The sequence below is a fragment of the Triturus cristatus genome, chromosome 8, assembly GCF_964204655.1.
Source record: "Triturus cristatus chromosome 8, aTriCri1.1, whole genome shotgun sequence".
NCBI classification, from domain to species: domain Eukaryota; kingdom Metazoa; phylum Chordata; class Amphibia; order Caudata; family Salamandridae; genus Triturus; species Triturus cristatus.
In genome coordinates this window covers 1,406,473,905-1,406,490,668 of record NC_140591.1, presented here as the reverse complement: position 1 = coordinate 1,406,490,668, position 16,764 = coordinate 1,406,473,905, and positions in this window count along the sequence as shown.

Below are 16,764 nucleotides of genomic sequence, written 5' to 3'. Positions count from 1 at the left end.
TAATGTGTATGCCCCTACAAATGGTGAACCCTCTTTCTGGTCCTCATTGGCCACGCAAATTACTCAGTGTATTGAAGATAACTTTATAATGGCTGGTGATTGCAATCAGATTTTTGACCCTTTTATTGATAGGAACTCCAAATTTTCTTTTGTTCCCAATAAACCACATAAATCTTTTGTTCATACTATAACTCAGCACAAGCTTTTTGATGCTTGTAGATTATGCAATCCGTCCACTAGAGGATACACTTTTTACTCAACGACTCATCAGACTCAGTCAAGAATTGACTATATTTTTGTATCTCATAATATTTCGCAAACTCTTTCGTATGCAGAAATAGGTCCCATTTTACTCTCAGACCACGCACCTGTCTCAATTGGCGTTGACATTTTACCTAAAACTAATGCTCCCAGAAAGTGGCAATTTAACAATACTCTCCTTTTGAATCCAGAGTGTACAGCTTCCTTCACCAATTTTTTCAATTAGTATTTTGAAATAAATCAAACAGACGATATGCCATTCTCAACTATATGGGACACTTTTAAAGCCTCAGCAAGAGACTTCATTATTGGTTTTGTTGCTAAGAGAAGAAAACATACGCGTAAACTTGCTAACGATCTTCTTCATGACATCAAGAGACTGGAGCATTCTTATTACACTTCTCACTCTAAGGATTGTTTAACAGCTCTTATAAATGCCAAACTACAATTCAATAAGAACTCGACAGATTATGCCTTATTATACTTGCTAAGATTTAGTGCAAACTATTATGGAGGTAAAAATAAAGCAGGGAAAATACTTGCCAACTATTTAAAAGTTAGACACAACAAACTGAATATCGAGTCTATTTATGATGAAAATTCTGATTTAAAATTTAAAGATACTGATATTTTGAATGAATTCAATCTCTTTTATAAATCATTATATACATCCGAAACACAACCCACAGACCACTCTCTGGCGCATTTCTTTTCTAATATCCAAAAACCCCAACACACACCACTGGATCTGTCCTCTCTAGAGTCAGACATTACGCAACAAGAACTCTTAAAAGCTCTTCAGCACCTTAAAAAGGATAAAGCACCGGGCCCAGATGGCTTTACTGTTGAATGTTATCTTCACTTCTCTACACTCTTATTGCCCAAACTACAATGCCAAATTGACTCCTTTTACACCATACATAACTCCTCTGGTTCTTTCTCGGAAGCACATATTTGTCTAATTCCCAGGGATGTCAAAGACTCTAAATTTTGAAATAATTATAGGCCTATATCCCTGGTTAATATAGATTACAAAATCTTTTCTAAAGCGCTAGCTATAAGATTAGACTCCTATTTGCCAAAACTGTTGGGGAAAGAACAATCTGGCTTTGTTAAGGGACAAGTCATAACAGACAATACACAACTTTTCTTTAATGTTTTATCTAAATCTTCACACTTGAAACAACCCCTTGCGGCAATAGCATTAGATGCCGAAAAAGCATTTGATAGAGTCGAATGGGCTTATCTGTTTTATACCCTTAGATGGTTCGGCTTTGGCCCTAAATTTCTTTCATTAATTTTTCTCCTTTTCTCTAACCCCCGTGTGGCAGTTTGTGCTAATGGTTTGATTTCCCCATTCTTTGATTTGGGCAGAGGAGTATGTGAAGGATGCCCTCTCTCTCCCTTTCTCTTTAATTTAGCTCTAGAACCCTTTCTTTACAAATTACATCAAAACCCAAATTTACATGGTTTCCAAACATTAAACTCACACATTAAACTTGCAGCACATGCAGATGATATTCTGCTTTTTATGTCAAAACCAGACAATTCAATTCCTGCCTTCCTAGCCAAAGTGAAGTCATACTCCCTTATTTCTGGTTATAAACTGAATAATGATAAATGCGAGATATTACCCTTAACTAAGTACACTTTTAAATTGGAATTCAGCGCCTCCAATTTCACATGGAGTCCCAGTCATAGTAAATATTAAGGATTATATTTCACCTCTTCAATCTCGGAAACAATTACATTATGCATGAACAAATGCATCCAAAAGCTCTCAGACCTAACCACTACATGGCATCCCCTTTACTTGTCTTGGTGGGGATGCCAGGATACTATAAAAATTATGCTGACGCCCATAGTCTTATATACTATTTCTAATATTCCAGTCCCTATTCCCGCTAAACTTTATAGAAAGGTTGACTCCATTCTCTCTTCCTTTTTATGGAACAATTAAAAGCCCCGAATGTCCATGCAAAAATTAATACGCCCTAAAACAGAGGGAAGAGTTAATTTTCCTAACTTTCAGGTATATCAGAAAGCTTTTCTGTTACATCAGGCCTCTTTGTGGTTGCTTGATTCCACAGCAGAATGCCCTTCATGGACTTCAATTGAGTGTCTCTTTTTATCTCCCTTTTCCTTTCATGAGTATCTCTCCTTCTGTCGAAAGCCACAGATCCTTTCCAATCCCATAATCAAATTTACCTCCAAACTTCTTGAGTCACTTTACCCTTCTACTCACAACACTAAACATTCCTTCCTTAATTCAACAGTTTGGCACAATAAGAACTTGCTTATTCTGAATAAACCCTTCTGTTGGAAGCCCTGGAGACAAAAGGGAATTCTTTGGGTCCTGCAATTATTTTCACATTCAGACTTTTTACCCTTTTCTTCGCTTAGCCAACTATTCAATTTGCCTGCCTCATTTAAGCATAAATATATTCTTCTCAACAGAGCTGTTATGGACACATACACCTAACTGCTGATGCGCCCGACATTCCTACTACTTCAGACACCTCGTCACAACTTCACATTTAGTTAAAAACCACACCCAAAGCCTCCACCATATACAGTTACTTCCAAGGCAGTGATATGGTTAGGCAGAAATCGAAAATGGGAATGGGATTTTATGGTCTCATGGTCGTTATCTCAATGGAAGAACTTATGTTTCAAGATACGTAAGTCATCCAGAGCAGCCAATACAACGCAAACATTATTTTTCATTTATAATAGACTATTGTTAACACCGCAGGTTCTGAGCAAAAGGTATGAGAATGTACCAGATACATGTTGGATGTGTTCATCCTCTAATGCGAATTTATTTCATATGTTATTCTCCTGCCCTTCTGTTCATACATTCTGGAAACAAGTATGGTTCCAAACTAACCTGATCTATGACACCAAATTTCCTTTTTCATTTATTCATATTTTTTTAGGAAGTTTATCACCTATCTGGGAAAATGTTAAAGTTATTGATTTACTATTAGCAGTGGCTTTTCAGCAAATTACCATAAATTGGAAGGACTCCACAAAAATTTCCTACAGAGCCTGGTGGTATGCTGTTTGCCATAATCACAGATTAGACACCTCCTTTGTATACCCTCTACATATGGCAATGAAAAATTACATTTGTGGTCTCCCGTTACAACATATCTCGATGAAAGTGCCAAACGTTGTTACCAGATACAACCATCTCAGCAAGAAGTTCTTAAACCCCCTTGATTCCCCTAAATGTTCCTAGGATTTTCTATAACTTATTGTTACTCATGTTTTACTTATATTGTTTCCTTCTGTTTATTTGTATTTCTTATTTATAAAACTGATTCATGTAAACTGAATGTAGCAGTTTTTCAATGTAATTTTCATTGTAATGACAAGTGCTTCAGACTATGTACTATGTATTGACACCTATACTATTATCAATAAAATGTCTTGAACTTAAATTACTTGATATCAAGTTAGTGCACACTAAACCTCGTTCAGTAGTAAACAGGACTGAGCATCCCCATCTTCAAAGTTTATGGACTTTTCCTCCATTTCCTCTCTGTGATTTACTCCAGCGCTTCTTGTGTGTTTACACTCTAGACCCTGTCAACATTGGTGCAAGAACTATATCACGCAAGGATAAGTACTTGAGCTCCATGTTTGTTTTATGAACAGAACAGCGTAGAGAAAGCACTTCAGAGTCATTGATATATGTATGGACCTTGTACCAAAATTTGTATTTCAAGTTATTTCTAGGAGTGACTCACTCAATATGTCATTCTGGTAATTCTGCTCTCATTCTGAGCTTCTGTTGAAACTTGTAAGTTTGTGTCACTGAAGTTAATGCATTTTCATTGCATTTTCAGTGCATTATGTCATTGCAAAAATAGAGGTTCTATTTCCAGGAACATCTATCTTACAAAACCTAGCAGGTCTCAGAAGTGACAGATCCTGTTATGCAGTGTTGCACACCCTCAGAGCAGATCCCATAATGCAAGTCTCTCTTTTCTTATTTTATCCCAACCCCCCCTTAACCTCAAAGGCCCCGATTTCCGTTCCTTGATCGGGCTAGGCCCTGAGAGGGATAGGAGGTCCAGAATTGGCTCCAGTGTCGTCTCCATGGTTGGGACCAAGTGAGTTCATGACACAATGCAGGGAATCACATGCATATGCTGTAGAAGAAAGAAAAACATGTTCGGTGATGGAACATGAACACACATAACAGAGTTGTCATGGCTCACTAAGTAACAGGTTTTCACGTTGTGCAGCTTTATATATTGTTGAAAAAGTTTATAATATGTGAGCAGAGAGTTATAATATTACAATAAAAAATACAGTAATAGAGGGGATTTTTAAGTGGGCTATGAAAGTCAAATTGCCTTATTAAAATTCAAAAGTAATCTTTATATCCAATCGTTCCTGACATGATGACATGCTTCTCCACCTTTCCTTTCCACTTAAAATGTTGTGTCTTACTTCACCTAATTGAAATGTTTTGATATGCATGCTAGGTACTGCTACAGGATGACCTTTTATTTGCTATTCATATACTTCCATTAAATAAAGAGGCTTTTCTACTAAGGGCTGATTTGGTTGCAACATCGACTGTTTGCAAATGTCTTCTATATTCAGCATCTTATTTTTCTAATGCATGAAACGGCCAGAAAGGAAGTGTGCAGATTTGATGAGAGCATCATCAAATCTGCATTTATTTTGCTATCAAATAGTGTTGTAAGCTAGGTCATAACACAGGGTGCTACTTACATTAACTACACAGTAAAATGATTTTTCTGTGGTTTCTCATCCTTGCTTTTTGGACTTTTATGTAAAGGAAAAGGTCATGGTCTGTGAAAATGTTAAATAGCTGTCGATTGAAACCAGTGAAAATGCCACTGCCAGAGCACTCAGTCGCTGTACCAAGACCTTTTTAGAATGCCTGTAGAGTTAAGCTTCATCGAAAGTTCAAATTACAGTGTAAAATCTCTTGTGGTCACACGGTGAGGACCAAATGTTGGTAATTCGGATTAAATGTAATTTTATTATAAATGTCAAACCAGACTGATGTATACACGTCTCAAAAATATATTGTCGGTATACAGACTCACTTGTGGCAATTCAAATTGTCTTACAAAATTCAGCCTCAAAAGCATGCAACATACAAGTAATTCAGTTATAGCAATGCAGAAAATCAAAAAGAGAATCTGGTGATAAGAACATGAATTACGTTTCACCTGCTTATGTAAGGATACAGTCTGAGATAAAACACAATAGTAGGGAAAACCCCTAAAGAATTCATTAGTGCAGGAAGGGTGTCAGTATAGTGGAGACTTCTGTAGAAGTTCTCCAAAGAGTATTGTATCGCTCAAAGCCACACAGTGAGACATATAGCCAAGAGATCTGTACCCCTAGAAGCCTGAAAGGATTCTGCCTGCAACGTAGGTGTGACCACTAAGTTAATTGCCACAGAACCTTCAAGAATCCCACATCATGTGTCCCAGTACGTTTCCAGCTGCCTACAGTAGGACATGGCATTGGTACTTGATACTACTAACTTGGGACTTAACATTCAGAACGTCCTTGGGTTGTTCCCGTCTCCAGACAGGCCACTAATGGACTCCCCCCTTTTGCTCATTATTGTTTCTCCGGCCTGGCTCAAGGTTCCTCTCCGAGCCTCACTATCTGTTCCACACAATGGGGCAGATTTACAAGGGAAGTTGCGGATTGAGGTGTGAGCCTTCCTGGCTTAACGCCTCACTCCGCCATTTCAGAAACGCAGGGCTGCACCATATTTACAAGAATATGGTGCAGCCCTTAGTTTTTCCCTGCGCTGATACTACACTTAGCAGCCTAGTGCCAATGCAGGCACCCTTGCGCGATAGTGCAATGATGTCTACGTGCAGGGGAAGATTGTTTATGTGTAGGAATGTCCCCCTTCCCTCACATAAACAATATTTAAATGCCGTTTTGTAACGTCTATATGTGCTGCTTAATGTAGCACAAATAGAAGTTGCAAACCAGCATTATTGAAAAATGTTTGTTTATGTGCAGGAAGGGGGACCTTTCTGTATGCAAACAATCATTGGCCTTTTGCTGTTTTCATGTGTGCTGCACAACACAGCACACATGAAAACAGCAAAAATATGGAGAAATTAAAAATTTCTTCTCGTTGCGCCAGGGTAAGACCAGGTTTTCCCTGGTCTTAATTCTGACTCTGCCTCCTATTTACACCTCCCTTGTAAATAGGGGGCAGCATCAGAATCAATGGAGGTTGCCGTGGAATGCCCACCACTACACCCATTGCCCTCCCCTTTCACTCTAAGCATAGCGTGAAAGGAGGCCTTATTTACAAGGCAGCGTTACGCCACGTTGTAAATTAGGCGAAGCCCCTATCGTCACATGAGTTCACTCATAAGAACCTGCATTAATTTTTTGATCTGTTATCAACCTAGACTCCATGTCTCTTCTCCTGTCAGTTGTGTCTGGGAGCCTAAACTGTATATAATGTCTGGAGTTTTGAAGAAATAATCAGTTATCTCCATCTCTGGGGCATTGGGGTGACGGTTTACATTTTTAAATAGGGGAACTTCTGAAAGGACTAAGGGCCTGATTGAGATCTTGATAGGCTTGGTCCCGCCTTCGTTTACCCATCAGATTCCCCACCCGCCGACTAGGCGACCCACCCACTCTATTTAGATGCTGGCTAGCCGAAGGACGAAAGAGCGTCTGAGTGCTGCCAACTCTGCCAGATTTGTTCACACGGGCCAACGTCTCTATAGGAAAAAGCGGCTGTCTTAGGGAGTACAGTCAGTTTGTCTGTCGAACCAATTACAATGTGAAACCTCCACACCTGAGGTGGTGAATTTGAACTATATAAGGCAGTAATGTACATTCTTCTTGTTTCACACTTCTTTTTCTGTCATGGACTCGATCGTCCAAGTCCTCCCGCCGCTGATGCTACTTGATCACAAAGCAAATGAACACCCTTGTCGCCAGAAGTTAGGGTTCTTTTTTTCACTTGTTACCTTTTGAATTATATGTTGTTAGTAACTCTAGACACACCTGTATAATAGTATTTTTTTTATGCAATCTGACTTCAAGTTAATGGGCATGCACACAAAAATTTACATAAATCCAAAAATGTAAATCTATCCATATAGGTGTGTTTTATTACTTTTCGTTAACAACCAAATTATAACTAGCTATATGCATTACACATAATTTGAATTAAATAAAATGTAATATACTGTAGCAATTGCAATAGACAAGGCAAAATTTTGTCTTTCAATATATGTAAAATCAATGTTAGTTATAAACGTAAAACATCTTATATGTATTTTATTGTCACATTTTCCCTTGTCTACTGCATTGGATGTAAATGTACAAATATAAGTTATTCATATTATAGTTCTACATTATTCATATTTTTAAGGTGTAATGCATCTGTGTTTTTTCTTCTTTTTTATCACTTATCAAGTTAAAATAAATACACCTGTATTAACACGTAATATTTTTTTTTCACATTTCTTTTTATGGTGTAAGTGTCCATTATCATGATAAATGCTTGCACTAAAAAATGATATGTCCATTACATTTATTATCACTAATTTCTGCACTGTAAACTTAAACAAGCTCTTGTTTTTACTGTCATAAACTCATTAATCATATGTATCTCCCATTTTCAACAATACAATTGTTAATAATCACTTAATTTGAAATGAATGGTAATGTCAAGACAAACGTTCTCAAAATCAAAATATTTTTTACTAATAAAAGAGCTACTTCTCTCACATAAAATATCTTTGTTTACAGGTAAAAAATTAAACTTGTGCAGCACTGCAGCCTATTGGACTGTTGCCCAAAACGTGCCTACTAAACAGACTGCAAAGGGGTGCCCTCCTCAGGAATGGGCATTTTGTGGGAAAAAAGCAGGTACCTCAAGGATCTTTCTTGGGACGGGTGGGATTGGGTGTCACAGAGGTTAGGGACAGGTAAGCAGTAAATTCCTCTGAAGGAATGGGGTAGGTGGGGTTGGAGGGGATTGGGTTTATGAGGTAGAGGGAGCTGCAGTGTGTGATGTGCATGTGTCTGTTGTTCAATGTTTGAATAAGACTGATGGAGCCCCCATCTACTTACCTGAGTGTGCTATATTACCATGGCCTGCTCCCCGTTGCACAATATAGCCCTGCATTGGAACATCAAATACATTGCTGAGGATGTAAAACATGAAAAGCCATGCGGTGAGGATGTTGAAATGCCAAATAAAGATGACACTGACAAAGAGGAGGGAATTGTCTTACGTTAGGTTATTGAAAACGTCTTCACATGAGTGTGAGTATATGTTTACAGTTTATTACTTTACATGCCAAACCAACTTTTAATCTTATGAGGATGACAGTCTGTGCAAAAATATGTTTTAGAAATGGCAAGTTAAATAAAATGTTGTGCATGTTTATGTGACGGAAAACACTCTGTCGACGCTGACAGCGATTCAGTCAGCACACATCTAAATAAAGCGGCCAGGATTATGTCAGCTTGGCGGACTACTTGCAAACTTGTACACTTCTCTCAGCTCTAGGGAGGCAATCAAACAATCATTATCCCATATATACCATATCAGACACTTCCTTGTCTGTCAGTCTCTGTAAAGGCCTTCAGTATGTATGAGCTGATAGACCTTCTCCTCCCATGACGAAAGTTGTAAGAGGGCTGGGAAAACAACCACCAGTCCTCTAGGCCTCCAGGTGATGCATGGAGAGCAGGGAGCACACTCTCCCCGGCAGGTCATTCCACCTCTTCCTAGTTTCCTCATGTTTGCCTTTTCAGAGATATGGTGTAATTACACCATCTGCAGCCCTCGATTAGAACACAGTCAGCACAACTGTAACATCTAAATAGGCTTGGCACAATCCCGCCGCCCTGATGTTGACAGAGTAATGTGAGCCAGCAGAGAAGTCCGCTGCGTCACCAGCAGTGAACTGTTGACGTGACAAAAATACTATGTCGCGCAGACAGCAATTCATTCAGCACACATCTAAATAGGGCAGCCACGATTCTGTCAGCTTGGTGGAGCACTTGTAAACTTGTAAACGTCTCTCATCTCTAGGTAGGCAATCAAACAATCATTGTCCATGAGGTATCGCATCAGCCACATCCTTGTGTGTCAGCCTCTGTAAAGGCTTGGCCACTAGGGAAACATTGGGTATCCACTGGTGACAGTAGCCTATCATTCCCAAAAACATCCTGACTTCTGTCTGTGTTTTTGGCTGTTTCCTCTGCAGAATCTTTTTTACAACACCTTCCTGGCTCCTTTCCAATCTGATGTCCAAGAAACAGAAGTTCCTTCAGACTGTAATGCAGCTTATTTTGGGATACTTTATGTCCATTCTCAGCTAAGTGGTTTAACAGGGAATGGTATCAGTCGTGCAAGCATCTCGAGTTTCCAATGCAGTCACCAGGTAGTCAATATACTGGACCAGGCCAGAATTACAAGGCATTACCAAGGGCTACAGATTCTTTTTAAGGATCAGGTTGAAAATGGAGGAGCTCTCCGTATATCCCTGAGGGACTTAGCACCATGCCAAAACACAAAGGCTGAATCGAAATGCGAGGAACAACTGACTGTTCACATGCAATGGAATGGAGAAGAAAGCCTGACAGAGGCCAATTACAGCCAACCACTCAGCCTCACATGAAATCTGAAACAAAATCACAGCTAGATTTCGTACTATGAGACCACATGGAACTACAATTGAATTTTTTTTTCTCAAATCCTGAACAATGCGGTACTTACTGCCAGGCTTCTGTAAGCCCATAATGGGTGAGTTACATGGAATCCCAATAATTTCCTTCAAACTACCTTGCTGGATCTTAGCCTCGAGCACAGGGGCAATTCCAGCAATAGCTTCAGGAGTCAAATTATATTGCGGGGCTCTTGGGTGTTGAACTTGGCCCTTTTTGCAGGGTCATCCCTGAACTTGTTGCCTTTCTCCGGTATTTTTTCTGACCTGTTGTTGGCTGTTTTATGACTCTGGGCACTTTACCACTGCTGATCAGTGCTAAAGTGCATATGCTCTCGCTGGTTTGGTTTACTTGTCAGACCCAGGTACAGTGCACTGAGTGTGCCCAGGGCTTGTAAATCAAATGCTGCTGGTGGGCTTGCAGCACTGGTTGTGCCACCCACAGAAGCAGCCTGTAAAGTGTGTCTCAGGCCTGCCATTGCAGAGCCTATGTGCAGTCTGGTACTGCCATGTTGACTGGCCAAGTGCACCCACTTGCAATTCTCTAGACCTTCCCTTTTCTTCATATCAGACACACCTAAGGTAGGCCCAAGGGCAGGGTGCATTGTAAGTATAAGATAGAACATGCCCTGATGTGTGTGGCATGTCCTAGTAGTGAATTACAGCCATTTCCGTTTTTCACTATTGCAAGACTACCTGTTCCCAATAGGCCAGAATGGGCAGTTTGATTATAACATCTTATCATCCTAACTCACCCAGGAACATGGTAGAAATTTGAGTTTAGTATGCCTGAACTCAGAATGATAAAATACATCTTTTAGTGAAGTTGGTTTTAGCATTCTGTGTTTGAAAATAGCACTTTTAGAAAGTAGGTATTTTCTTGCCTAACCATCCAAGCCTGCCTCTGCTAGGTTGTGTATTCCTTGTCTGGTTTGTGAGGGACAGGGGTTAGGGGATTCCAGGAGACAGCGTGAGTCAGCACAAGGCTGAATATAGAGATCTACATGAGAGTGGTGGGAGGAGTTGTACCTGGGTCTGTAAAGGGCTGTGCCTTCCCTCCACAATGCTGGCTCCACCCCCTGTGGTGCGTCTGATGTCCCTGGACAACACTGTCAAAGGAAAGAAGGAGTCCTGTAAAGAAAGTGCTCCAGGACTGACCAGAACTGGTTTGGACTAGGCAAAGGCCTCTCTGCCTTCAGAGAACAAAGAGAATATGGATATAAAAGGGGGGACCCAGACCCCAGAACTTTAGATCACTTCTGGGAAAACAAAAAGAACCTTTGCTGAGGAGAGGAACCAGAGAGAGAGACTGCAGGAGGAGACTATCCCTGTGCTGTTTGCTGTTTGTGGGATTGGCCTGCAGTGGTTGCCTGACTACCAAAGAAAGGAGAAAGGAAATTTGTGCTACTTTCATCAACTTGTAAGAAGATCTCCAAGGGCTTGAACTAGAGCTTGCTTCCTGCTGAGGTCTCAGGGACAACAGACTTCACCAACCAGCTTCCTCCTGAATTCCTTTGCTGGGAATTGAAGTGCCTGCTGTTGAGCTGGGCCTTCTGAGAGACTGTGTGTCGCTGGGAGCTGGAAGCACGACTCAAGATGAAGAAGCATGTCACCACCGCAGCAGTTGTCATCGCATTGCCGTTAAAGCGTGCCGTCGCTGCCACTATCGCCATCGCATCATCGAAAGCGCCTCGCACTGCCAGAGAAGAGTGTCGCCGTCGCAGCAGATGCCGTCGCATCACCGGAGAAGCGTGTCGCTGCGGCAGCAGTTGTCGTCGCATTGCTGAGAAAGCGTGCTGCCGCTGTCGCCATTGCATCATCGAAAGCGCCTCGCAACGCTGGAAAAGAGTGTCACCGTCGCAGCAGATGCCGTCGCATCACCGGGGAAGTGTGTCGCCACCGCAGCAGTTGTCGTCGCATCACTGAGGAGGCGGGCCTCCGCTGTCGCATCACATCCCCGAAGTGCCCCGCATCACCAGAGAAGAGTGTCACCGTCGCAGAAGTTGCCGTCGCATCACTGGAGAAGCGTGTCACAGGGTCTGTCACAGCTCAGAAGATTCAGCGAGTCGCCACACGGCCATCGGGCGTGCACACATCACCCCTTCATTGTCGCAACATCAAGAAGAAGCCGTTTTGTTTCATTGCACCGGATCTTCATCGCATTAAGGCGTTACTGGTCGCATCACCACAGAAGCGCAGTAAGAAACCGATGCTTCACCTCCCCATGCGGAGAAGAACCGACGCATCACCTCCCCTCTGGTAAGGAACCAACACATCACCGTCCCCTATGCAGCAGTAGGGAACCGACCCACCACCTCCCCCGGAGTAAGGAACCGACGCATCCCCGTTCTTACGTGTAAGGAACCGACGCATCACCTTCCCTGCAACTCTTTTGTTTGTATAGCGTTAAACATCCAAAGGTACATTGAACATAAGTGTCGCATTTGCCATCTAAAGAGAACTAAGCTATTCCTACCATTTTTAAAGAACAGTATTGTGGATTTTTGTTGTTTTTGGTCTTGTGATAAGTCTATATAAATAATACTTATTTTTATACTACAACCTGTGTGGTGTCCCTTTGTACTGTTGTCACTATATTACTGTGTGTGTTCACAAATGCTTTACACAATGCCTCTGAGATAAGACTGTCTGCTTGTGCCAAGCTACCAAGGGGATGAGAAGGGGTTATTTTAGGAGTGTACCCCCTTACCCTGACTAGACGCAAGGGTCCCTATTTGGTCAAAGGCACCTACCTCTGCCAACTAGAGACCCCCAAATTTAACATTGGGTATTCAGCATTTGTCTTTGTCTGTAAATGGACAGGCTCAACTCCTTTGATGAGTCCAATGTCTTTCTCTGAAAAACCAAAACACTTCTGACTTCACCGTATCTCTGTGATCCAGGGGTAACTCTTCGCTTGTCATCATAGAAAATAGCTCAATAGCTGGAATCTGATTAACCAATCTAAAAATAATGGTTTCATAAATCCCGCACTTCTTGGAGTGCAGTAAATACTGAAAATTAACTTGCACAACAAATTGCGCCCCAAAAAACTCACGTGATTCGAAACATATACCACAAATTAGTGATTCTCCTCAAAATTCCCTATTTTTATAGGCACATCCGTTATTACAGGATTGACCTTTTGTTTATTAGCAATGCCTACATCCTGGATTCTCTTTCCAGAGAGGGGTAAGTTTGGAACTTCCACTGTTATGACAGTCGAACAGGTAGCACCAATATCAACTAAAAATGATACAGGACGGCTGTTTACCTTGACATCTATAAATGGACCACTCTGGTCTACCTCCAAGACTGCACCAAGCATGCAATCTTTCTCCCCTCTCAGGCACCGTCAGGTAGACTCATAACTGTCAACCTTGTCAAACATGGGGTACTGCTGGAATGAATTGTTATTCTGAAAGAATTCTGATTCATGTCTGGAACTTAGGTTGGAGTGAATCTAGGGCCATTAGCAGTTTGATGCAGCATCAGGGGTTGTGGAACTTGCATCACTAGGGCTTGAGGCACATTGAAATTCTGAGACTTTGGTCTCAGCACATTTTATGACTGCACAGAGTTAATATTTTGAGACTGTGTAAACCCTGAATTCTGACCTTGATTTGCAGGGTTAAGATGACATTCCCGCTTATTTTGCCAGGTCAACATGGCAGTTCAAAACTGCACATACAGGCTGCAATAGCAGACCTGGGGCATGTCTTACAGGGCTGCTTAAGTGGGTGGCTAAATCAGTGATGTAGGTCCAATAGTAGCATTTAATCTACAGAGCCTGGGTACATGGGGTACTGTTTTACTAGGGACTTACAAGTAAATTATGTGTGCCAATTGGGTATAGACCGATTCTACCAAGTTTAGGCGAGTGAGCAGAAGAACTTTAGCACTGGTTAGCCGTGGTAAAGTACACAGACTACTAAGGCCTTCAAAACTGAGCTCAGAAAAAATAGGAGGGGTGAAGGCAAAACGTGTGGTGGAATGCCAGTTTAAGGCTGACAGGTCAAACAGCAGGCTTGCACCTTTTCCCCCAAATCAAGCAGTGAATACACAGGTCTTAATATGTGATATGTGAACTTAACCGCACAGGTGTATGGAAGTTTGTTCTAGCAAAACATACCACAATAACCCAATCAGAATCCAGTTCTAGAGGAAGGGGAGCACAAGGCCCCAAAAATTCTCAACTGTCAAGTAGCCAGTTCATCTCTGCGAGGAGGAGAAGAGCTTCTACCTGTGACCAGGACTGGATGCTAAGGACTGCCGGTCTTCCAGCTGGGTGAGGGTACATCACCCAGGGTATCCAAGACCGCCAACCCTCTGGAGCAGGGAGCACCAGTGCCTGCCAGCTTGCCAAGTTCAGTGTGCTCTTTGAGGAAGAGGAGAGCACTGAAGGCAGTGAGGTCCAGGGGGAGATCATGGTTATTGATTCTCTGAAGTGAGGGGTGTGAATATGGCTTCTGCACCAATCAGGTCATAGCCTGTTTGCAGAGCGAAGTTGTCAACTCTATAGGCCAGGTGGAACTGTTGTGAAGCATTCTACCATCCTAATCAGGCCATATAGCCTGTGTGCAGAGCCAGGTGTAGCCACCGGGAAGATTACTGTCATACTAATTTGGCCCTGGCCAGTGTGCCAGTGAGGTCAGTGACCCCGTATACCAAGTGGGGCCACTGTGAAGATTTCTGCTGTGCTCCTACTGACTGGCGACAGCAGGCATCAGCAAATTACACTGATTGCCGGTGAAGAAACAAATCATTTTCAAAGCCTTATGTACGGTTTATAAGACTCTTGATGGGCAGGGTCTGATCTGCTTTAGGAAGAACCTAATTTGGTATGTGCCTGGCAGGACCCTTCGTTCTAGTTCTGCCATGCACTTAGCAGGGCCATCTTTTGAATGGTCCTCCTGGGGTAACAGGAGTTTCCTCAGATGCACGGCATTACATTGGAATCACCTCCCTCACAGTCTTAAGGCTGCCACCTCGCTTTCAGCATTCAGGAAGTCTCTAAAAACCTAGCTTTTTGTACAGTAGATGTTAGTTGAGGTTTTACTCTTTTTCTTTGTTTCACACAGCGCCATGACACCTCTGGGCAATCTTTGTGCTTTATAAATTATTTATTTCATTCATAAATCAAATTAGAGAAATCTCGGATAATATGATAAAATAATATTTGTATCACAAACTGAATTCATGAGTGTGTGAAACCAGGACCTGTTTGCAGTTTCCCCCCACTTTTTGCCCCCGTTTTGACTACTAAATGCTGGTTTTCTGACTCTGATTGCATCCTGGGCTCTGCTAACCGGACCCAGGCCTGTGCTCTCATTAAGTACATGGTAATTAGCCACAATTACAATTGGTACTGGCAGCTTACCTGTAAGTTCCTAGTATATGGTAGGGAATATAGGTTTAAAGGCCCATTATACTTATTGTACTCAAGTGTGCACTACTGTGCTGCCTGCTGTCATTTTATAAGCCAGTCCCGCTTGCAGGCCTCTTTTAAAGTAGAATTATATGCAAATTCGACTTTTAAATTGCAACTATAAGCTGGAACATTTTAAAGATGGTTTATATGCCCTAGGAAAAACTGCCAATTTTGTTTTACCCATTGTAATGCATTGGTTCCATAGGGTAATATAGTATTGTTATGCAAGCTTAAAAAAACAATATAATGTATATAAAAATGCTTTACCTGAGCTGCAGCTTCCCCGGGCTGCCCTCTTCCTCCATCACGACTTCTTGATGACAACTGCGCATGCACCCGCACATGCGCATTTCTCACGAGAAATGCGCATGCGCCAGCGCATGTGCAGTTGTCATCAAGAAGTCGCGATGGAGGAAAAGGGCAGCCCGGGGATGCCGCAGCTCAGGTAAAGCGTTTTTAATACTTTATATTGTTTTTTAAAGCTTGTATAACAATTGTTAATAGGGAGGGTGGGACGCGGGTGGCGCGTAGCGGAGCTAAGCGGAGTGTGCAGAGTTTGTTTTAAACTCTGTGGCGCTCCGCGTATCCCCGCAACGCCCACTACGCCCAGGCTTAATGCAGGGTCCCCATGTCTCATCAAATTGGGGCATTCTGTATTCAACCACAGCTTCTCCATACCCAGTAAACCCCATAGTTTGTGAAGCCAGTCCGGCTTTGTCGGGACGCAGTCTGTCCCCATCTAGCTATTATGGTTTATTTTGCTGCACAAAGAGTGATGGCCTTGCCTTTCGGTGACCTCAAGGGATAAGAAAGTACATTAGGGAGTCCCAGCAAAATGTAGCTAGGTACGTGTAAAATGTTAGTTGTCGTACATCTCGTTAATATCTGCCAGGACCTCTGACTAATAATGCTGCAATTTAGGGCATTACTAAAGGATAAGTCTAATACGAGAAATTAGCAGCCGGGTTAAAGAAGACCGCACCGCAAAGACAAGTCACAGATAAGTATTTAGATATTGCCCACCTCAGATGGCCAGCTGCTATATGACCATAAATTACAAGATTTGGCACAAGGGTATGAGAGGCAATATACTTCAAAACGTAATTAAATATGTACAACAAGTTTCAAGTAAAAAGTGAGTTCAGGTCGTTGCTTGTATTTCTAGAGTTGTATTTTATTCATGATGTCGGTGAGGTTAAATACAGCCAACACGTTTCGCCCAAGCATGGGCTTCTTCAGGGCAGAGTAGGTGTAGGTTGGAGCGCCTCTGGTTATAGACAGTAAGTCTAGTCTGTGCTGCAGCTGACAAAGTACGGGGTAGAGATACCTCTCTGTGAATTAACTGAG